A 24,772-nucleotide genomic window follows, 5' to 3' on the forward strand; every position below is an offset into this window, starting at 1 on the left:
TGGAGTTTGTCCCGCGTTGGTTAATTATCTCCTCCCAAACTAGTATGCCTGAGCGGCCTCTCCACTCCTTGCCAATTGATTTAGAGTTGGATGCTTTAACAAAAGACCCAAGCTTGAACAAAAATGGAGAATAACATACTACTGGACCGGACCTTCTCCCGTGAATTAGACAGTTTCATTCTACATTACAGCATTTCCAATCATGGCTTCAAATCTGGTGTGGCATGTACGGCAGCTCAAAAATGGCATCCCACAAACTCCACTACAAGACTGCCAATCAGGATGACTATTAATTGTAAGGTTGCATTTGAAGGTAAGACTTGGATGCCAAATTTGAAGCCCAAAATACATGCCAAATCCTATTCTGAAAAAGTTCAGTGAAACAGGGTTGTCACCTATTGGTCGAGTGATACGTTGCCCCTCACTCTTTTGTACTTCTTCCCATGTTTTTTATAGCTGTGTTGATTTGATTTAAGGGGAAAACCTGTTTTGATAACAATTAGTTGGTAGATTGAAATAATAACTTTGAGTATGCAATTTGCAGCTTTTCACTGGCATCCATAGGAAAAGTGCTTTTCTTTAGAAATGTATGTCTAACAAGTTGCCTCCCAAGGTTTTGGGATTCCTCTTCTGTACCTCATAGCATACTCTATGCATTGTGAACATACAAATCTGGTCTCTGGCCTTGTTATCTGTCGGTCCAAATAGCAACCCAAGAGAAGGTTGAATTGGATAAGATCCAAGAAAAGAAATAATTATGTTTTCTTTGTTTCCCAATGCTGGTTGAATTAGTCATAGAGACAGATCAGGCATCTGAAATTTTATATTCAATCATCTTAGGAAAAACTTCCCTAACAATATGGTTAAACAGCGCTAATTTTCAAAATAACTGAATATGTTTGGGTGAAAGTATAGATTGGGCGCTTAATATGGCAGTGCTGTTGTGTACTTTGCACAAGAGTCTTACGCATAAAGTTCCTCCCCCCTTTATATTAAATGCCAAATCTATAGGCATCAAGATCCATCATCTATGCATTGTGAAAAAACAAAATTAATCTGGTCTTTGGGCTTGTTATTTGTTGGTCCAAATAGCAATCCAAGAGGACCGGGGTGAATTGAATAAGATCTAACTGAAGAACTTTAGAGCATATAGGATCCAAGTAATTATCTTTTCGTTGTTTCCCAATGCCGGTTGAATTAGTCATAAGCATGTGAAATATTATATTCAATCATTGTAAGAAAAACTTCCCTAACAATATGGTTAACCCGCGCGAATGCTCAAAATAATTGACTATGCTTGGTGAAATTATAGAATGGGCAATTAATATGGCAGTAATGTCACTACAAGAAAAAAAAAAAGTGTATTCGCTGATGAAAAAAATGGTGACGAAATTTAATTTTTAGTATAGGTGACGAAACAATAAGATTTTCACTACTAAAAGTGACTTTTCGTCACCTACAGATTGTCTCCGAAAGCCACTTTTTTGTCACATATAATATGTTTTCGTCAGCCTATAGTAACTTTTTATGACAAAATTTGCTTTTTATGTACATTGACTACTTTCACATACTTATTTCTCACGATGAATCTACCTATGGTTTTGTACCCAACGAAAAAAAAATCTACCTATGGAAAAGTACCCGCAACTGGTTTTATCTACAGCCTCTTATGGGTGAGGTGAGATATATTTTTGGGAAAAATTTCAAAAAAGCCACTGAACTTTCAGAAATTTACAAAAAATACCTAAACTTTAACTAATGACAAAAAGACACTTAAACTTATCATTCCTTTAACAATTATGCATCCGCCGTCCAATTCCATCAATTTGTAATGGATGGGGCTAACGGAAGATGTTATCCTTCTTCTTTTTTTACTTTTTACTTTCAAAACTTATTTTTAACTCTTTATTTTTTTTAATAGTAAATAAATATGCTATAAAGTTTTTTCCCTTATTTCAAAAATTACTTTAACTCTACGTTTTTATTATTTACAAAAATAAATTGAACCCTTTTTTTTTACTTTTAAATTTTACTTTTTCCTCTCTCTCTCTCTCCCTCTCTCTCTCTCTTCCTTTTTGTAAAAATTCAACCTACACCACCAATCAACCCCACAACCAACCACCAAAGTCTTAGCCCCAATTCCAGAAATTTGAAATTACTTTAAACCTCCTTTTTTTTTTTACTTTTTACTTCCAAAAATTAACTTTTAACTCCTTTTTTAGTAATAAATAAATGTATGCGATAAAGTTCCTTTTTTTTTACTATTTTCCAAAAGTTACTTTCACCCCCATTTTTTTTAATCTATTTACGAAAACTACTTTAACCCCGTTTTTTTATTTTCAAATTTTACCTTTCCCTCTGTCTCCCTCTTTTTTTTAGAAATTCAATCATACACCACCAATCAGCCCCACAACCAACCGATAGGGGAATTTCAGATTTTTTCGATGTCCCAACCTTAAATCACATAGAGAGAGAGAGAGAGAGAGAGAGAGAGATAGAGAGAGAGAGAGAGAGAGAGAGAGAGAGAGAGAGAGAGAGAGAGAGAGAGAGAGAGAGAGAGAGAGAGAGAGAGAGAGAGGAAAAGGTAAAATTTGAAAGTTAAAAAAAAAGAGAATTAAAGTCATTTTTGTAAATAGTAAAAAATGGGGTTAAAGTAATTTTTGATAAATGGTAAAAAAAAAAAAGAACTTTATTACATATTTATTTACTACTAAAATAAAATAAAGATTTAAAAGTAATTTTTGAAAGTAAAAAGTAAAAAAAGAAAGGTTAACACCTTCTGTTACAAGTTGATGGATTTGGACGGCGGGGAGATCTAATTGTTAATGGAAAGATAAGTTCCAAGTGTGTTTTTGTCATTAGTTAAAATCCAGAAGTTTTTCGTAAAATCCTAAAAGTTTAGGGGGTTTTTTTTTGAAATTTTCCTTATATTTTTTGGTAATTCGGAATATCTCTTAAATTAAAATAACAGAACAGAGTCAAAGCATGACAACTACGAAACTGAATTAAAACAACAAAACCAACGTTCTCAGGTGTCCCACACCTATACTGTCAGCAATGACAAACACACTCGCTTGTTCCGTCACTTGTTCTGTCACAACCATGTCTTTCACTTGTTCTGCTCCAAGACGTGACGAATTTTCATGCTCCAAGTATGTCAGCTAAAAAATTTGGTACGTCTTTAATGTGGATACTGTTTTGACATGAGACACGAATGCATGGAATATAATTGGTTTACAAAAACTAATCTGAGCGTGTCCTTAAGAGAACAGCTAATTAAATTCTGAGCTCCGTGCCTTCCTTAAGAAAACAGGGTGTCCTTAAGAAAACAGAAATGTTCCAAGTATGTGGAAATGTTTTGATGCAATAATTCATCAGATGAAAGACTCTTTCGAAGGTATAGGTTTGGTGTACAAGAGTAACCTTACATCCATCATTTTTAAGCTTCACTTCCCGAGACAAAAATCCTAGTTCTGTCCTCAACTCGAGTATTGTCCAAGTTGATGGATACATTGCTTGGGTGGTCACTGTGGTCTCCTAGGCATCGCTGGTTAATGAATACTACCTAACTACAGAAGAATACTGTTCACTACTTCCCTGCAAAAATTATGACAGTGGCAGCATACTTCCGAAAATTGGAATGGAGTATATCACAATTGATCGAATGACTAATTTTCCTTCCCACTTTTCCACTGATTCTCTCTTGTTTGCTATTGCTATGTTGATTTGATTAATCTGGAGGAAATTAAAACTGTTTCGATGACAACTCTTGGTTGACGGAAGTAAGAACTTTGGTACGCAATATGCAGTTTTTCACTGCCATCCATCCGAAAGATGCTTTTCTGGATGGAAACCCCATTAAAGAGAAATCTGGTCTTTGGCACTGTTAGTAAATAAAAAGAAATCTGGTTCTTGGTCATTACCCCATTGGTCATACAAGATGGTGGTTTCACAAGCCAGTTCATCAGACCACTTCATATCTCGATCCCTTCATTAATCGCTATAACCTGGGATTAAGACTGTTTGATCCGGTGGTCCTAGTTGACGTATCTTGGGATTTACGGTATTCATAATCTTGTAATAGATTCCGTAGATTATGGCTATTACCTCAAACCCTGGTAAGAAATCATAACTCCTGGTCTGGATTCTAAGATTGAGGGCTTCTTCTAAATACCTAACTGAAAGAGATAAAGTGAAATTAGGATAAGCATTAAAATAAACAGAACCATGACACAAACTGGTCTCTACTGCACCCATTATTGATGACCTCCAATTATTGCATCTTCCATCAAGACGGGTTGCCTGGAGGCAGGTATCCATACCTAACAAGGTTAATGGTTTGGAGGCCCAACTGTTCTTAGAAAACTCGCCTTCCAAAGAACAGGCGTTCATGATTGCATGGGGGAAGTCGGGGACACAGCAGCAGAGCCAAAGAATGAAAAAGACCATTTTGGGACACTTTGTTCACAATCGTAGCTATAGTGACCGTTCTTCAGACAATTAAAGCACTGAACGTACGTCCACAGTGCAGCCCTTGCTAAAATGACTGTAGTCATTACAATTATAGCATTTTACCTGGCTCATATCAAAGCGCTGTCCTCGTCCTCACATATTAAAGAGTAGTCTACAATCTGTCTTGAGTCAATTGTGAGCAGTCTCAACTGCGTATTAAGGTCGATTGAAATCATGCAATGTTACTAAAGTATTTGATTCCTTCCCGGAGATGGAGCTCTGGGCGTTGGGCTGGGTTGTCGTAATGTGGATTTTTTTGTTAATCTTCCTAAATATTTCAGTTTTTTTGTTTTTGTTTTGTGTCCTTTGTTATCTGATTATAATTTCATAGAGCCCATTGTGTTATTGGATCTGAGCCTATTGCATTCCTCAAAGTTTGGCAGCATCTGGATGTGAAGTGTGAACCTACTCGCGAGTTGAGTTTTGTTCACCCTTCACTTAAGAGGGTGAACATTACCCTCCTTCCTGTTAGTTGAAATGACGTGGATCTTAGGGACAATCAGTGTAGAGTTAAAAATTATTTGAAGGAACTTCAAACAAACTTGCCAAGAATTAAGATAAAACATGTACAACGGTGACTACAAAAAATAAAATACATTAAATGCTTGCATCGGTCTGTTTAAGGATTTTACATTTTTAGGGTGACTAATGTTTCTGCTTTATGAAAAAATGAAAAAACAAATAATAATAAAAGAAAGAGAAACGGAGATGTTAACTATGAGAAATTAATAAAACATTTAGGGCTTCGGGGCAATTTTTGTCGTCCAAATGTGAGCATTGTTGAAAATATGAATAATAAAGTTTCCACTCCCTCTATCCGCAATGGTAATAATCAAAATCAATAAGCAAAATGTGTCATATCAGCATTTGATTATCCATTTAGTACATAATTAAACTTAACAACCTCTAGAAAAAAACTGTAATAGTCCTTAAAGTTAAGTGTTCGTGTCAATTTGGTCCCTGTAGTTATAATTGGCTCGATTTACACTCTGTACTTTCCATTTTGTTTCAATTCGGTCCAATTACTAACTTCCCTTAGTCCGCCGTTAGTCCTTCAAATAGAAAAATCTTATGACCCCCTTTTTTGGGGTTAAAACAGACCCGTTCGGCTAAATAAGCCAACTTTCTTATTTTTTGTTCTTATTCAATTTATTTTTCGTATTTGTTAGTTTTTCGTCAATTTTTTGGGTGTTATTGCATCGTCATAACGAGAAGAATCTAAAAAGTAAAAAGTTATTATCGAAATTCAATTTTTTTTGAATAAAGACGAAAAAATTGGCTTAGGTTTATTTTTCAACATTCCTAGTTAGGAATCAGTGCATGGGCCAAGGGTGGGAAAATGAATAGAATGACAGAGCACTATTTTTTGTAACCACTTGGGCTGTTAAGTTAGGTTTATTGTAACCTAGTTGAGTGATTTGTTATGTTTATGTATTAGGTTATGACATAATAAATTTGGAACTGAATTTATATAATATTCTGACTTTTGGACATGGTTATTTATCATGTTGTGACTTTTGGATCTATATCATGTTCTGACTTTTGGACATGATTCTATATGCATTTTCAGTACTATGCAGAAAAATAAGGCATCTCCGTATTTGTCCACAAGTTGAACATGTAGACAATATCAGTGGTTATGATGCCTCATGGCTGATCATGAAAATGTTGAATTCGATGGTAACTTTTTGTAGAAAATTATAACCAAATTTATTCCCAAGTGCCTCCTTATCAATGGAGATTGGAAGAATGAGCTGTGTTTTGGTTCAGAAATATATTAGGGCAAGAGGGGAATGAGTAACCTCATTCAGCTAAATAAGCCAACTGGCTTATTTTTTTGTCTTTATTCAATTTTTTTTCGTATTTGTTAGCTTTTTGTCATTTTTTGGGAATGATTGCATCATCATAACAAGATGAATCTAAAAAGTAAAAAATTACGATCGAAACCTAATTTTTTTGAATAAAGACAAAAATAAACAAATAAGCCAATTTTTTCGTCTTTATTCAAAAAAAAATTGAATTTTGATCATAATTTTTTACTTTTTAGATTCCTCTCGTCATGACGATGCAATAACCCCAAAAAAATTGACGAAAAACTTATAAATACGAAAAAAATTTCAATAAGGATAAAAAAATAAGCCAGTTGGCTTATTTAGCCGAACGAGTCTATTTTAACCCCAAAAAAAAGGGCCATATGATTTTGTTGTTTAAAGGACTAACGGCGGACTAACGGAAGTTAGTAATTGGACCAAATTGAAACAAAATGAAAAGTACAGAGTGTAAATCGAGCCAATTACAATTACAGGGACCAAATTGATACAAATACTTAACTACAGGGACTATTTCAGTTTTTTTCCCTTTTTGCATTTCTAACAAAAAAACTCCCACAATACACAATGCACATTTGTCCAATCGCAAACGAGTTTCAATCACACACCCGATCACACCAAATTATTCGTCTCGATGAGACAATTCAAATATGGGGTGTTTTTGAGTTTTGAGTTTGGTTATTGAGTTTTGGTTATTAGTAAAAGTTGTTAAGTTTGGTTATGGAATGAGTGAAATTTGGTTATTTACTAAAAGACTTGTAACTTTGCTTATTACAATATGAGATATTTTTTGAACAGCATTATTAAATTTGTTTATCCACACTCATTTGCTTATTACAATGGAGATGCTCTAATAGCTTAAACTTTTAGATGAGTTGTTGCTTAACAATCTAATATAATATGTTATCAAAGCAGTTAATAGATTTGAGTTCAAAACTTACTGCTTACCTAATGATTAAAATCTACACGTGTTTAGCTTGCTTATGGAGGAGAGGCTGACTACATACACTTGAGGGAGCATGTTGAGAATATAAATAGTAAACTTGCCCCTCTCCCTAACAGTTGCTCCTCTCTCTAATAGCTTAAGCTTTTAGATGAGTTGGTAGTTAACAATCTAATTAGCATCAGATGGACTATGTATCCAAAGGAGTACTCAACAATCGATCTGGAGATAATTGTGAGGAGTCTCAATTGTGTAGTAAGGTCGATTATAGTCACACAATGTTATTGTTAAAGTTTGATTCCTTCCCGGAGGTGGAGCTCGATCTCGGCGTTGGGATGGTTCTAGTAGTGGGGAGGATTTGTTAATTTTTCTGATTTGTGTTTTGTTGTATTGTTACCTTTGTTATTGTTTATACCCGTTTTTTGCACCAAATCACAAGCCAGCACTGAAATGCTATTTAATTATTATTTGATTAAATTGTGCCGAAAAATAGAGATGTATTGAGTTAAAATTAATGAGCCAATACAATATTAATTGGACCCGATTAATTTTAATGCTACTGGATCATGGGCTTAGTTCATTCGGGCCTTATTTTTTAAACCTGGTTTAAGAGCATTTAGCCCATGATTATTATTTGGAGTATTCTCACGAAAAAAGAAAATATGCTGGTGGTTATTCTTTGTAAGGGCCATTTGAACCCGTGATCCATTAGTGGGCATGAATCAGGGGAATAAAAAATGGCCCATGATGGCAAATAACCTACGGCAACTCCCCATAACCGTTATTAACTTCCCACGTTCCCAAGGTGCATGAGCCGAAGGCTTATCATGGGACACTTGTCATCACAAGAGCAAGGCGGGAAAATACACATGCAAAACCGTGAGCATAATTTCTGCTTATAAATACAAGAACTCAAGAAGAAAAACGGGTTCAACACCTCAATGCCCAGTGCTTAAACCAAAGTCCTTTTCAGCGAAGCACCTATTTTACTTTTCTTATACCAACTCAATTACTTCTTCAAGTAATTCGGGTTTTTTACTTTTCCGTTGTATGCAAAACTTTATTACATGGTTAATAAAGTTCTTTTTACGTTGTTACTTCTTTCCTACACAGTTAGGAAATTGCTAAGTCCACTTCGTTGTGACAAAACCACGAACCTCCATTGCGATCCAGCCCTTAGGTTCGCAACACACTCGCCTTCACGGTTACGAAGTCAGAAAAGGGCATCCAGTCCTTACATTAAACAGGACAAGTCTAGGCACGCCCACGCTCAGTCCTTGATCGAGACATTTTTGTGCTAAACAGTTATCTAATTAGAATTTCATAGAACCTATTGTGCAATTAAATCTGAGCCTATTGCATTCGTTGAAGTGTCGCAACATCTGGATGTAAAGTGTGAACCAACTAGCTTTGTTAATTAATTAAGGACAATCAGTGCAGAATTAAAAATCCTTGGGAGTAACTTGAAAGAAATTGCTGATCAAAAAAAAAAAAAAAATTGAAAGAAATTTGCCATGGAGAGAGAGAGAGAGAGAGAGAGAGAGATATATATATATATATATATATATATATATATACACACACACATACAGACGTACGTACGATGGTGACTACCAAATATAATATAAAATGAAATGCGTGCATCTGTCTATTTAAGAGATTTTACATTTTTAGGGTGACCTCCTGAAGTTTATGCTTTATAAAAATAAATAATAAAAAAAGTAGAAGAAGAAAAGAAAGAGAAAGGGAGATGGTAATTATGGAGAATTAACAAACGTTTAGGGCTACATGGACTACACGTCTAAATGAGTACTAGTCGAAAATAAGTCTTCAGTCATGTGCAAGGAGTTTCAATTGTGTAGTGAGTTCGATTGTAATCACACGATGTTATTCAAAGCGTTTGATTCCTTCCAGGAGGTTGAGCTCTAGGCATTGGGCAGGGTTTGGTAGTGTGAATGTGAAGTGTGAACCTACTCGCTTTATTAATTAGGGACAATCAGTGTAGAGTTAAATATTCTTTGAAGGAACCTCAGGCAAACTTGCCAAGAATTAAGATAATACATGTACAACGGTGACTACAAAAAATAAAATAACATTAAATGCTTGCATCGGTCTATTTAGGGATTTTACATTTTTAGGGTGACTTGCTAATGTTTCTGCTTTATGAAAACATTAAAAAAAAAAAAAAAAAAAAAAAATGAAGAAAGAAAGAAAGAAAGAAAGATTTTCAACAATGCTCACATTTGGTTGACAAAAATTGCCCTAAATGTTTTATTAATTTCTCATATTAACATATCCCTTTCTCTCTCGAATAATAAAGTTTCCACTCCCTCTAACAACTTAAGCTTTTAGATGAGTTGTTGGTTAATAATCTAATATAATATGTTATCAAAGCAGGCAATAGATCTTGGGTTCAAAACTTACCGTCTACCGCCTACCTAACGATTAAAATTTACACGTGTTTAGCCCGCTTATGGATGGGAGTCTGGCTTGATAATATAAAGAATAAAGTTGTCCCTCTCCCTAATAGTTGCCTCTCTTTGTAACAATTTAAATTTTTAGATGAGTTGGTAGTTAACAATCTAATAACCATCAAATGGACTATGTATCCAAAGAAATACTAGACAATCGGTCTCAAGACAATTGTGAGGTAAAGTCAATTATAGTCACACAATGTTATTGTTAAAGTTTGATTCCTTCCTGGAGCTGGAGCTCTCGGCGTTGGGATGGGTTCTGGTAGTGTGGAGTTTTTGTTAATTTTTCTGATTTTATTTGTTGTTTTGTTACCTATGTTATCTAATTAGAATCTCATAGAGCCTATCGTGCAATTAAATCAGCCTATTGCATTCGTTGATGTGTCGCAACATCTGAATGTAAAGTCTGAACCAACTTGCTTTATTAATTAACTAGGTGACCGGCTCATGCTAGCACGAGGTGTCGCATGCCTAGTATTGGGACAAGGTGTCTCATGCCTCGTATTCTTTTGTTTCGAGCATTGGTATTGTAATAGTAGAATATGTTTTACAAGCAGTATGGATATATTTACAATACTTTTAAGCCATAGTTAAGTTAATTACACACAAGAGAGTGCTAGAGTTCAAAAGCAAATGATAGAAACCAAAAGATTTGTCCATAGTTTTGGGAAGCAACGGAGCTAGAATAGTAGAGATGGCTGCAAATCATGCAATCCATTCCCAGCTTCCAGTCCTTATCACTACCGAATGCAACCCAGCTTCAACAAACTATAACTTACTCCAAAAAGCAATTTAGAGTAACTTTGTAAAAATAAGACCCCCAAAAAGTTCCTTATGAGAACTTTGTTCGTGCACTTAATTCTAACATCTATTCACAGCAATATGAATTGTATTAGACATACATATCAGAAAATAATCCGTGAAGGTAAGAGCTTTAAGCTACCATTGCATGATAAATTGATTCGGGTTGAACTTCGCTGGTAAACCATCTTACAAAATTCATATGAAGAAGTCATAAGACTTGATGGGAACTACAACAGAAGCCTAGGGAACTTGAAATAAGTGTAAATTGACATTCCATTCCGATCTAGCTTGTTATCATCAAATTAAGTTTAAAAGTGAAGCCTTTTTTCATGTAAGTATACACATTTAGCGGAATGGTTAGTCTATGATGAGATCTTACACAAAACAATGAGGAATCCAAAACAAGTAAATTGTATGATACATCTACCAGGTATATTGCATCTTTGCAAGAGATGGACGGCTTTACCTGACAAATGTCCATCTGCTTCATCAACTCTTGGTTCTTATTCTGCAGATCATCCAGCAAGGGAGCCTTTGGTAAGGCAACCTGAACCGTCCTCTCTGCTTCAAGCAAAGCAGCTTCTTTTGACTTGGTGACGATCTAATGCCTTGTTGTCATCCTGCAGCTTCGTAATCTGAAATGAACAATCATATCTGATCAATTATTTCAGAATTCTGTGACGAGAACATTGGAGGTCAAAGCCTTGAATACCTCTAGCCAAGCAAGCTTAAGTTCAGCATCAGGTGGAAGAATGACTTCAATTGGAGGCATGTCATCATCTTTTTGAGTAGCATGAACCGTTCACAGAGTGGCTTCTGATGCAAATCACCGTACTTGGTTGTTACTGCCAGATCTTGCCTACACCATGGTAAATAAATTGGACTTCTATGACACAGATGATGTAAAATTCTTAAATGAGTAGTTTTATTGTGTAGTGGATATTCCAATTTTCATTTAGAAATAATTACGCACTTCTAACTTTTTAGCTTTTCTAATTGTCTACCAAGTACGGAAACAAGTAAAAAGAAATGATTGCAGGTACAAGAGCATACCAAAGGAAATTATTGCAAAGGATGTCAGAGTATCGAAGGAGTTTATATTTCTATGATCTTCCTTTGAATCTTTAGCGTTGATAGCACTTTTAAATCTGCAAGTGTGCATCAAAACATAGAAATATAAGCTTGAAAAGTAAACCAAGAGCAAAGATGGCGTAATGAGCTGGAATTAAAAAGCTTTGCAGCATCTAAATAACACAGGACATTAATTTGCACCAATGCAATAAGACAAAGGCTTATGAACCTAAATCAACAAATTGAGACAAATATCGGAAGTCGTATAACCTTTCCAAATCAAAGACTCCAATCCCAAGAACATAATCCAAATCAACTTTTCCAAACTGGGATCATTTCAAATTACCCAGACCATTTATGCTGTGTTCAGCCAGTTTCACATCAAAGTTAGGAAGCAAAATTAACAAAGCGTATAAAAATCTACGGATATGAAAAATAAGCAAGACGTTGATATACCTTTATTCGCTGAATCAAAGAAGCAACTTGTGGCTCGCCAACAAGATCGGTCTAGCAGCAACAAGGAAGACCAAAGTAACCATGTTTTAAACCAGCAAACATAAATCAGAAACTCAAAGATTTATTCAACTACGATACACTATCTAACACAGATAACTTCGCATATACAGCGATACCAAGATACTACAACAGCATAGACAACACAAAATACATTCAGTAGCTTGAACTTATCGAAACCTCAAATTTCTTCCTATGATAGTTTAGGTACCACCAAGCAGAAGAATACTAAACTGAACTTGGTAGAATGTTGGTTTTAGGAGCAGAAATGAATCGATGAGGTGAGCCATGGGCTCCAAATTCAAACTAAAAATTAAGCTATGCATGGACCAGTCTTCAAAGGTCCCTAGACTGGTCTTCGGAGGTCCTAATGTTTCAGCTTCGACGAAGCACTGACAGAAACGACACTGAGTTAAATAAAATCAGAACACAGTTTACATAGACTAAGTCAGTCATGAATTCTAAAGTTTAACCTTTTTATTTAAGAGGCACAAACATTGTGTACCTCATTGACTGCGATACAGTCAGCATATGCAATTTGCTCTGCTGCTTCATTGACCACTCCTTTCGGCTTAACATCATCCAGGTGAATATTACCATGTCTAGCATCAACCAAAGTGACTACGCCATGTAGCTTAACATCATTAAAAATCTGATCCTCTACATAAAAAGTCTGAATGATAGGTGTCGGATTTGCCAATCCTGCAAAGTTGATAAATAGCACATATGGCACAACGCCAACTGGAGAAGTCCAATGTATCTAGCAAATAGTCACTACCTGTAGTCTCAATGACTATGTGGTCGAACTTTTTTTTCTTTTTATGGACTAATTCAACAATTATATTGTCAGATGTGGAACAAAGAAATTACAAAGTTAAAGCAAAGAAGAAAACTACTGCCATATCAGATGTGGAAACAACAATGCATGATCAAACTACCATACATGTGGACAAATTGGTAATTATGTGCCTTCTGAGACGGACTTAAACAACAAGTTATATGTGGTTGATGAGAATGTGATTTTCGACGACCCAACTTCTGTTTCAAAGAAAAGCATTAGAATTTCTATAGTTCCTATAGCAATAAAGATAAACAATACCATGGGTACCAGTACCAAAGCCCAAAACTTAATGCAGCATGACGGTGACGATGGTGTACGCTTCCACTTTCTCTACGAAAAATCCTTTCGAACTTTTGGAGGTTGCCCTCAAGCAACTCGATGAAATCAGACTCCTTTTTCGTCAGCTCTGCCTAAAACTTCAAAAATCACAGGAACAAAAAAAAAAAGGCCCTATTCAATGCTTTGTTTCAATTCCGTACACCTCCCATATACCTACCAAGCTAAGATACCGACCGATTAGCCTAGCAACGAAGCCCTTTGCCAATTGTAATCAGAAAGATTAGCATCACCCATCCTTCAAAAAGGTTTCTAACCAAACAACCCAAAATATTTAGACGATGATGACAAACTAATCAAATTAAGCCACACGCTCATTGTGCGAAGTCGGATCTTATTTAATAATTATTAACCTAGATGATAGGACTCTGGAAGCGCCATAGTCAGAGTGTTTTTGTAATTTGAAAGCCCCAATATGACATTCAGACCTCTAAATAAAAACAATAGAATTATGAAATTTCAACATGCATGTTGCATTTTAGGCATGCAAGGGGCATTTCCATTAGTACACATTCAGAATGGAATTACCAATTCATCAGAAGATTATCCCATATATTCATTATAGTTTTACCCAGGTCACATTTGTTGTTTGATAGTTGGGGGAGTCAGAATTCAATCTACCAAATGTTGATTTTTCTCAGTAATCCATTTCAAAGATTCTACCATAACACTTTCCCATAAATATGAAAATTTTAAACCAAAAAACAAAAAAGATAAAGAAAATTGTGTGGAATAACCTGGCTGGAGATGCGAAGAGGACCAAACACCGATAGAGCCTCGAAAGGATGAACTCAGCATGGCTTAATGAAAAGGGATGAGTTGTAAACAAACAATATTCTTGCTTAGAGATATCTCAAATTCGTAACCAATATTCTTTGTCTTCTTCTTCCTCGTCCGGTGCTTCTTCTCTGTCATCGTCATTTTCGATCAATTTGAATGCCCTGTATGATTTGCAGTTGCTCAAGAGGAGTGCCAGTTCAAGCTCAGAGCTTGAGGAAGGCTCCATTGAGGGTGCTATTGCTCACTGTAAAAAGTCTCAGCAGATGTTTAGTTCGAGTAATAAGGCATCATTAGTTCGAGTAATAAGGCATCAAGTGATGTTGGGCTTTGTTCACTTTCTGCTTCAAGGGTTGCAGTTTCTGAAGATAAAGAGAGGTGGGGTTTTTGTTCCCTTGATGTTTTGATAAAACAGAAGGGCAAAGGCGACTTAGCAAATGTTCATCAAACATCACATGCACGAGATTTTTGCGTGCTAGCATGCGTGATCCCCCCAAAATTCACAACATAATAAGTTCTCTTTCCAAGAATCTAAACTAATCATCAATTTATAAGAAATAATTTACAATTCTTCACACACAAACGGTCAAAACTAAACTCATTAAACTCAATAGACAATCTCCTGAAATCTACATGGGACACCAAAGCCTCATTCCATGACATGCTTTGTGCATACGCAACTACAATTGATTTTGCCAAACATCTCCCTTAGATGTTTTATCAAACAACTACGAGAAGTTTTCTACTTAAAAAACAATAATGTTACGGGCACATCAATCGGGCACACCCCGACCACATCACTCACACATACGTGTGAAAAGTTTGGATTTGAGGTACCTTCTGAGTGATCAATGTACCTTCCATTTCAGCAATGGAAAGAGAATGATGCTCCTCATTTGCAATTTTTTAGGTATCCTGGGGTATATTTTGTTCACCTGCATAGCATTAATAAGATATCTTCAGACAGTAAAACATGTGCACAGAAGTAGGGAAAGCAGATTGATTTCCTAAACTTACTCTTCTGATTTGAAAGCTATTGTGTCCCCTTGATCAGTAATTCGCTTCATATTCTGCAAGTTGTCAAGATAATCCAATCAATCATTAAGCAGAACATAAATATATCATCGGATTTGCAGCTTGATAGTATGAACTATGATGCACAGGAATCTCTGGGATAGAACAGAAAAAGCAAGTTTGGAATAACTCACAATCAGACTAAAAATAACTTCGAAGACTTCCATCTATCCATTAAAAACAGTTTATCATAGTGTAGATGCCTGAAGCTACAAACTGCCAGTCAACTTGATTAGCATTAACCATACAACCCTATTTATTTATTTCATGAAAACAAAGATTCACTCGTTCCAATTCGTATTTAGTTTCGTGAGATACTAAGAAATGGCTTTGAAAGGTCAGTGAGTCCACCAGATTATGAACAGGCAACAGCATTTGGTCTAAGACTGGGTTCTCAAACTAATTTTACACATGATGGGTACAAACTTCCCAAACTTGAGCTGCAACAAGTTTCTTTCTTTTTTCTGTTTTTTTTGGAACTGCAGCAACAAGTTGGCATGAATCTTTTTTCCCCACTACCTTGACTATTTTCACCACGAAGTGTTCTTAAATCTTTATTCGCTTTGCCGACGACCTTGGAAGAGGTCAGTGTAAGAAACTCACAAACACAGCAGTCAGCAGTCATCAAATTTCAATGAAAATGAAGAAACTACATAATCTAACATGCTATTGTGGGTACCTGTATATTCGTAGCTACCTGTACGTTCATTAGGCTCATCCCTCAGAACATACTCCAGCTATACTAATTTAACCATGCAGAAAAGCTACCTTAAAGTTTCCAGGATCAGCATTTGCCCTGGTCTAGCCTATCTGGACATTTGACCCATAATGGTAAATGTATGTATGGTGAAGTCATCTATCACTAAGTTCAGTTAGCTGGGAAAAATTAAACCTATGACGATCAAAATAAATAGGGGTTTTTCTAAAGATCGGAGTTAGCTGATTTGGTAATAGTCCCTAGAAATCGAAACCCACTCCCACAAACGACTACTAAACCCAACAATCAACCAATCGAAACCCACCCAGATGAAGAACCCACCCAACTACGACCACGATTTTTGACGACGACGATCTTTGCCGGAGGTGATAACTGGGCTTACCTTCGCCGGAGAAAACGAAGACAACGGCAACGCATTAGTTTTGGAGACGTATAGGGAGAGTAAGCGAGAGTTACAGTAGCTCGTAACGCCTAGAGAGCAACTGTAGCAAAGGGGGAAGCGGAGATGAAGACGGCGAGACTGCTGGGTTCCGTTTCCAGACCCGCCGCCCGGAAAACCGCCCGAATCGGAGGAGCACCGACGAGGGCTGTGTTGCTCGGCACAAAAACTCTCCTCCCTGGCTCTCTCTCTCTCTTCCTCTGAACCAGACGAAGAAGAAAAGGACAGGGGATACGTGGCCTGATTTGATTCACGATTTTACCCTGGCCGAAAAGACGAAATTACCCTCCCCTCAAAGCCAGTGGCTCAAAAGGGGTAAATATGTCCCAAATTGAAATTTTGACAAGCAGTGAAATTGGGTTGCTCTTAGTTTTAAAGCTTTCGATAAATTAAGGACAATCAGTGCAGAATTAAAAATCCTTGGGAGTAACTTGAAAGAAATTTGCCAAGGATTAAGTTACATATATATATATATATATATATATCTTTATTTTTGGGTAAGTGTGTATATATGTTTGTGTGTGTGTACACGAAGGTGACTGCCAAATACTCCGTAATATAAAATGAAATGCGTGCATCTGTCTATTTAAGATATTTTACATTTTTAGGGTGAACTCCAAAAGTTTATGCTTCATAAAAATAAAAAGAAGAAAAGAAAGAGAAAGGGAGATGGTAACTATAGAGAATTAACAAACATTTAGGGCTTTGGGTAAATTTCTGTCAACCAAATATGAGCATCACGTGGACTATATATCTAATTGAGTAGTCGAAAATAAGCCTTCAGTCATGTGATCAGGAGTTTCAATTGTGTAGTGAGATCGATTGTAATGACATGATGTTATTCATAGCGCTTGATTCCTTTCTCGGAGGTTGAGCTCTAGGCGTTGGGCAGGGTTCTGGTAGTGTGGAGTCAACTAGGGACAATTTGGCCTCATTTCCACTAATTTTGTGCACTCCAATTTATTGGCTTTTGTGAAGTTATTCATACTAAACTAATTTTTTTTTGTCAAAAGTCAAGTTGTTTCTACTAAACTAAAACATCCAACATGTTTTCTTCTTCTAACTCAATACAATTTCTACAACTTATAATTTAAAAGAAACAACTTAACGATTATGGATTATGGACTACATCTTGTACTCCATAACTTAACAATCAACGGAAAAACTCCCATTTAGGCCTTAATGCACAGTAAAAGATTCTTTGAAGTAACTTGAAAGAAACTAATCCCAAGGGGTTGGCCAAGTGATCTTGGCTTGAGACTTAGATGTTTGCTTCATCCTAAGGTTTTAGGTTTGATTTTCATTGTCAACAACTCTTGGGACCATCTCATCCACATGCGTAAGCGTAATCGAGTGAAACGGCTATGGAATGAGCTGAAGAGATTATTCTGAGATGCTCCGTGCACGCAAGTTGGCCCAGGACACCTTGCATTACCAAATAAAAAATAAAAAAACTTCAAAGAAACTTGCCAGGGTTAAGAGGGCGGAGGGACCGTGCTGCGCAGCGTGCTGTGCGGGGCGAATCGCCGTCGCTCCGGTCTCGGTTTGATGATCGAAAATGTTCACTTCGTAGAGCTTGTTGAGTAGAACAAGTATACCAAAAATCAGCTTGATTGGATATCATTATGTGCCTCATCCGAACATTATTATCTTGAAACGAATGGATCCGAAACACTAGATTAAAATCCACTATTTTTTGGTACACTTAATAATTTCAAGATAATAATGTTCGGATGAGGCACCTTATGATATCTGAATGAGCTGATTTTTGGTACACTTGTTCTACTCGACGAGCTCTACGAAGTGAACGTTTTCGATCATCAAACCGAGACCGGAGCGGTGGCAATTCGCCCCACATAGCACGCTGCGCAGCACGGTCCCTCAGTCTGGGTTAAGATTACATATTTATGTTCGTCAATCTATATTATAAAATAGAGCGGGTTTTCCTCAAAATGTCTATACATACAAACATAGCAGCTTTTACAACCGTTCGATTATTCTTTCTATTAACTTTGTAGTCGTTGGATTGAGTGAATATTTCCTAATATATAAACCTACAATAATGTAAAAATTTTGCTAACATTAAGGAGGATTTCCTTTTAAGATTTACACGTTTTCTAAACATACTTCTTCCTTTTTTAATTGATTTTGATTGATTTAATTTTGTTCCCCTTTTCGAAACCTGATTCAGTATTAATTTTATATCCTATATATATGACTTCCTAAATAAGTTTAAGGTTAAATTTTATTGGCCAAAGAAATTTCATGATTGATTCCATGATTTGAGCATCTATATTATAAAATACGTAATAATTGAATCCAAATTGACCAAAATATTTACAAAGGTCAAATTTTATTGGCCAAAGAAATTCCATAATTGATTCCATGATTTGGGCATCTATATTATAAAATACGTAATAATTGAATCCAAATTGACCAAAATATTTACAAAGAGCATTTCTCTCTCAATTTTTTTTTTGATCGGCAAAAGGAAGATATATACCCGTTCATGTTTACCAATGTTGGCTATTCCATACCGGAGCCGCAAACTACCACTCTGAATGAACAGTAAATACCGTGGTATCTATCACATATTCGACTTATTCGATAAATATCATGTTCTTTCTATTTATCTCACTAGCTATTTGGAAAGGTTACAGTCAATAGAGCGAGAATTCTTGGCTATGTAAACTTAAGGAAACTCTTATGTTTATAACAAGAATTCTTGGTTTATGTTAGCTTACGAAAACTATTATGTTAGGCATTGTATTGCTAAGGTTCTTATTTTTCTATACTTGGATGCAACTAATGGAATTACACCAGTTTGATAACACATGTTGTGTTAGATTATTCTACGAATTTGAAATTTCGACAAGTAGATTTTGTTGGGAGGAGGGAAAAATTTTCACTTAATTGTTATTTGTAACCGTCTCTCGTATGAAATGGGATATACATGCACATACATGAAACTCAGTCTATGTGAGATAGAGTTAAAAATAACCGTTATATCCAAAAAAAAAAATCATAAAAGTACAATTTAATATTTCATTTAGACTATGTTTAGAATACGTCGCGCCGAAACAAAACAAAACAAAATGCCAGCATTTGTCGATTTAAGTTTTAGAGTGACTTGATAAAGTTTATGCTTTATAATAAGAAACTGAAAAAGAAAGGGCTCGGAAAGGGAGATGTTAACCATGGGGAATTAACAAACATTAGGGCTTTGGGGCAATTTCCGCCAACCAAGTTTGAGCATCAGATCGATGGACTGTATATCAAAAGAGAAAATCTTTTTCAAGGTTAAGTCATGAAAAGATGTTTACGGAGTCAATCGCAATCATCCAAAAGTGTTTTGCACGGTCTGAATGTTAATAAAAAAAATTCGGCGAAGAGTTTAATTCTTTCCCAAAAAAGTTTTATTTAAATCTAGACTTTCCAAAGTCGAAACGGACGGCCGAGATCGCACGGAGCTGTCAATAACTTCAAGAAGTTTCTCTCATATTTAAAGGAGTAGGCAACAATCGGTCTCGAGTCAGTAGGGATCGAGACTAGTGCATAGTTAAAAAATAGTCTAGGAACAAGGAAATCGCCAATGCTCCAACCCATGATGCTGACATAGACTGGGCCCCATATCAAAGTTGTAGAGTTAGGTTGAGCTTTTGGGGTTAGTTTGTAAGGTATCCTCAATGACATAATCAAAATTGGCCAAATTATCTTTATTTATAGTAACAATGTGAAATTTCACAATGGTGCATAATTAAAAACCCGTATTTAGTAGGGAGAGATCGGAAATGATACTCACACAATCGTTGTATGTGTTGTATAACAAATTCTGACCGTTCAGATGTGTTTGAACGCTTTAGATTTTAAAAAAAAAAGTCTTCCAATGAAAAATTTAACTCTTCCAAGGAAAAATTTAAACGAATCTTGACTATTTATTACAACAATGGACGGATGAAGATTGGTTGTGTTTGATGTTTTGCACAACCGTTGTGCATGTAGCATCTTTGGGGGGAGATAAAGAGAGTTGGGAATAAATGCAAGTGAGTGAACCCATTGATAGTGATTAATTATAGGGGAGAGAGAGAGAGAGAGAGAGAGAGAGAGAGAGAGAGAGAGAGAGAGAGAGAGAGAGAGAGAGAGTGTGTGTGTGTGTGGGGTCCCAATTAAATTTGGTTATCTGAAGAAAAAAGGTTGCTAGTTTTGGTTATATATTCAAAGATCAAAATTTGGTTATTGGTTAAGGTGTTATTAAGTTTGACTATACCATTGTGAACTTTAGAGAGAGAGAGAGAGAGAGAGAGAGAGAGAGTGGACCAACATTGCCAACTTTAGAAAATCATTTAGTTTTGATTATGCCATTGGGGACACATTCTATGTGTTTACACGAAGGGTGGTCCCCTTCAATAAAACAAAATCAAGTCTGTGTAGTGAAAGAGGGACCAATAATTAGAGGGATTGTTCAATGCTCTCTCTCAAGGCCGGCTCATGGGGTAAGCCGGGAAAGCGGCCCCTTCCTGCCCCCGAATTTCGATCTAAAATTGAGGCCCCACTGTAATATAATTTACATATTAATATTAGAATGTTTCTAAATAAAAACACAATTTTATCTTATTTTCTTCAAAAACTTTTGCAATAATATCTTTTTGTATTTATATTGTCATAATTGCATCCTTATAGATTTTTTTTTTGTACTTTTATCATTTTTTATTAAAAATTCATGAATATGCAAAGGGCTCAATATAGAGAATTCGCTTTGAGCCTTCAAAATACATGAGTCGGCCCTGTTTTCTCTAACCTAGAGTTCTTCTCTCTAAGAAAAAAAAACCTACCCATTTTCTCTTTTTCTTCCCCTCCCTCCCCTAAGAATTTTCAATAATCTCTCCTATCTAGTGAGGGTCACTCTACTCGCTTTCAAGAATCTCTCATGTCTAGTAAAGGTCTTTTCTCTCTCCATCTCAGATCTTACTAGCTAGAATTTATTTGTTTTGTTCGTTCTTTTTCATTTATCTCAGCTTCTCCTTCATCATTAAGGTTTGTTTTGAGTTTCAACAATGGTGGTGGTGATCGGTTAGGATTGGATTGGTGATTTACTTTATTCGTAGATCAGCGAATATAGTTGCTCATACTTTGGTAATTTTGTGTTTGCGAGATTCTAGTATTCGTATTTTAAAAATTAGACCTCCTAATTGGTGATTGAATTCTCTGTGAAACAATAATCATCATTTTTGAAGTATGTTTGTGCTTTTTTATTAATGAAAGTATCCTACCATGTTGGAAAAAAAGAAATAGGGTCCAATAATTGTGCGGATAATAAGGAGTTCAGACTAAATTAAATATTCAATATAGATGGTGAGCTTCTCGTAGTTGATGAATTTTTCTTTTAGCTTTCAGGAAGAGTATTTAGAAATTAAGTGTAAAAAATATATAAAAATATCAATCAAAGTTGAAAAAAATTAAAAAATGGCAAAAACAAAAAAAAACAAAAACAAAAGACTTTTAGATAAATAGGCTCTAAATAAAAAAATTAAAACAAACAAACAAACAACGTGTCTCTTGTGTTATTTGTAATCAAATACTCCAAATAACTCAAAATGAATTTGGCTCTTAGCAGGTTCGCCTCAATATAAACAAGCAGTGGAAATTTCCTAAATTTAAGTGTCCGGTCATTGATAAGTGAGACGGGCCGCAACTTCAAAAGGGATTTAAAAAAAAAAAAAAAAGATTTTGGGACATAAACACTGATAAGAAAAGCAATGGAAAATGATATTCACTTTTGCTGAATCTTTTTTACCAGAGAAGAGAGAAAATATCTCAAGGTCTACCAAAACCCGCGGAGAGGAGAGAGATATATCCGTGCATCACCCCAAGTTTTGAATGCAGAATGCAAAATTGACCTCTCATCCACCCCATGTATTCTTTTCCACATCTTCTATGTTTTCACACTTACTAGCGGGGTCCATCCCAATGTTGTTAATCCCGTACCGTACCGGCCCGAATTGGTCATAAAATGGTACACATAACTTGGTGTTCTGTACCAGACAAAACAGCGGCCTATACCGGTTGATACCGGACGTACCGGTCTATATCATCTTATACCGGGCTTGTACTGGGATCTCGGCCGATACAAATGCTAGTATATTTTTTCCTTTGATAAAAAGGCATGAATTTTAAGGCATTTTAACAAAATTTGGAGTCCATTTTATTATATTAATTATGTTAATTTGTTATTAGACCGTATTAAGGTGAGTCAAGTTAAAATTAATTTTATTTCTCTATCTTATGTTTCCACGTTAAATCGGGCCGGTTCTGGGAACCCTTAAAAAAAACATCTAAAAAAACACTCCAAAGTTTTTGATCAAATTTCGATGATCCAATTCCGAGCTGCTCAATGTAATTAGAATGTGATTTTAAAGCTACCTGCGAGAAATCAGCAAAAAAATGGCCGGAAAAGACTTCATCCGAATAGTTTTTTATTGAACGGTTCAATAAAAAACTGTTCAAATCAAGCTCTTTCCCTAAAAAAATTTTTTTGCCGATTTCTCACGGGTACCCTTAAAAATCACATTCTCAACACATAACACATTGAGTGGCTCGGATCATCAAAAATTGATTGAAAACTATGAGATTCAGATTTGGGGTGTTTTTTTAGGGGTCCCCGGAACCACCTTGGTATACATAAGTACGTATATTAAAAATATCAAAAAATATATATTGCAATAAATCTGAAATGGTACCGAGATACAAACTAGAACTAGTCCAATGAAAAAAACGATACGCTATGAGTTCATCCGTCTCATTTTGCCCGCTCTCTGTCTTTTAGAGCATCTCCAACCAGAGCATGCCAAATTTGAGGTAGATGTTCAACGTAAACTTTTGACAGCTTCCACCATTCCAATCAAGCTGCCTTTCCTTAGGCCAAGTCCACGTGTAATTTAAGCTTGCTCCAAACATGCCAATTTTGGCATCAAGCAAGTGGCATGCCAATTTTTGAAAAACACAACCGTTTGAAAATTTTGGCTGTTTGAATTTGAAAAATGCCATTTGACATAAGGGTTGGAAAGGAAGTTTTGATGTCAAATTGGTGATGCCAAAATGTCACAAAAGCCTTAAAAAAAAAATATGACATCTCCAATTTGAAATTAAGGATTGGAGATGCTCTTAGCTATATGGTTGCCAGACTGCTCGATTTACCATTAGCTAAAAAATAAATTATGACGAAAAGCAAAAGGAACATACACTAAAGAAGAGAGTAAATACCAAATAAGGGATATATCTTCATGTAGTGTCGTTTTATATAATAAAAAAAATTAAACTACAGTCCGTATTTTTATACTTTTTTTTTATAACGTACTCTCGTTTAGTTGAATGATTAATTCAAAAAATTAGGAAAAATAAAAATACCAAAATAAATTTTTTTGGGACAATGGACATGTATTTCTATATGTGTGCTCACATGTTGTGTGTTCACACCTTGAAGGTGGTCGGTCCCCTTCGATAAAACGAAATCAATCTGCGTAGTGAAAAATGGACCACTAATTGTGAGATGATAAGGGGTTCAAACTAATACTTGGCATGATGGTTAGTTTCTTGTGGTTAATTAATTTTTCTTTTAGCTTCTAAGGAAAGTTATTGGAAATGAAGTGTCGAAAAGTATGAATCAAAGTTGAATTTTTCAGAATTTGTAAAAACAAGCAGAGGACTGTCCATTTTAATATAAGACATAGGCTAAAATTAAAGAAAAAACTAACAAACAACGTGTCTATTGGGTTATTTCTAATCAAATACTCCAATTACTCGAAATGAATTTGGCTCTTAGCTGGCTGGGCTCAATATATATATATATATATATATATATATATAAACAAGCATTATTTAGCAATTTCCTGAATTTTGATTAACTTTAAAAGAAAAAGAGAAAAACTAATTTGGGAAGTTGACATAAACACCCATAAGGAACAAATCAATGGGAAAAGATTCACTTTTGCTGAATCTTTTGCGAGAAGAGAGAAAATACCCCCAGGGGCTATCAAACACCACGAAGAGGAGAAAGAGAGATATCGGTGCATTAACCCAAGTTCTTCTTCTTCTTTTTCACACGAAATGGGTAAGAAAGTAATTCCACTTACCACCTCCCTTAGGCAATTGCCGACCTCAAGTCATGAATGCAAAAATTGACCTCTCACTCATCCCGTGTATTTTTTCCTTCACATCCTGCTCTGTATTCACATCTAGCTTCTAGGCGAGAAGGTTGGCTCAAAAGCAGCGAATTCTCTTGTTGTGCTTACGTACTCGAACCACCTCATTTTCCTATTCTCTCTCTTACATGTGCAAAGAAATAGGCCAGGGGACCATTAAAAGATCCAGTGGAGAAACTAAAATAACAAATTAAAGAAACTAAGAACATACCGGTTCAGGGCTATCCAGTTCAGGGCTCACTT

General features: G+C 35.7%; 1 long non-coding RNA gene across 12 annotated transcripts; it reads right to left on the reverse strand.

Annotated features, from left to right (window-relative positions):
• Positions 1-10,811: 10,811 nt before the first annotated feature.
• On the reverse strand, positions 10,812-16,694 carry LOC131310602 (uncharacterized). 12 transcript variants are annotated; one of them, XR_009195274.1, is made up of 8 exons: positions 16,275-16,552; positions 15,118-15,170; positions 14,061-15,035; positions 12,652-13,403; positions 12,090-12,140; positions 11,616-11,710; positions 11,275-11,421; positions 10,812-11,197 (listed from the first exon to the last, which is right to left on the reverse strand). It is a non-coding gene; the product is annotated as an uncharacterized LOC131310602 (long non-coding RNA). The 12 variants fall into 12 exon arrangements; XR_009195275.1 differs by adding an exon at positions 11,904-11,993 and having other exon boundaries at positions 12,652-15,035; positions 16,275-16,544; XR_009195272.1 differs by having other exon boundaries at positions 12,090-13,403.
• Positions 16,695-24,772: the final 8,078 nt, after the last annotated feature.

Source organism: Rhododendron vialii, chromosome 2a (genome assembly GCF_030253575.1).
Source record: "Rhododendron vialii isolate Sample 1 chromosome 2a, ASM3025357v1".
In the NCBI taxonomy this organism is placed as follows: Eukaryota; Viridiplantae; Streptophyta; class Magnoliopsida; order Ericales; family Ericaceae; genus Rhododendron; species Rhododendron vialii.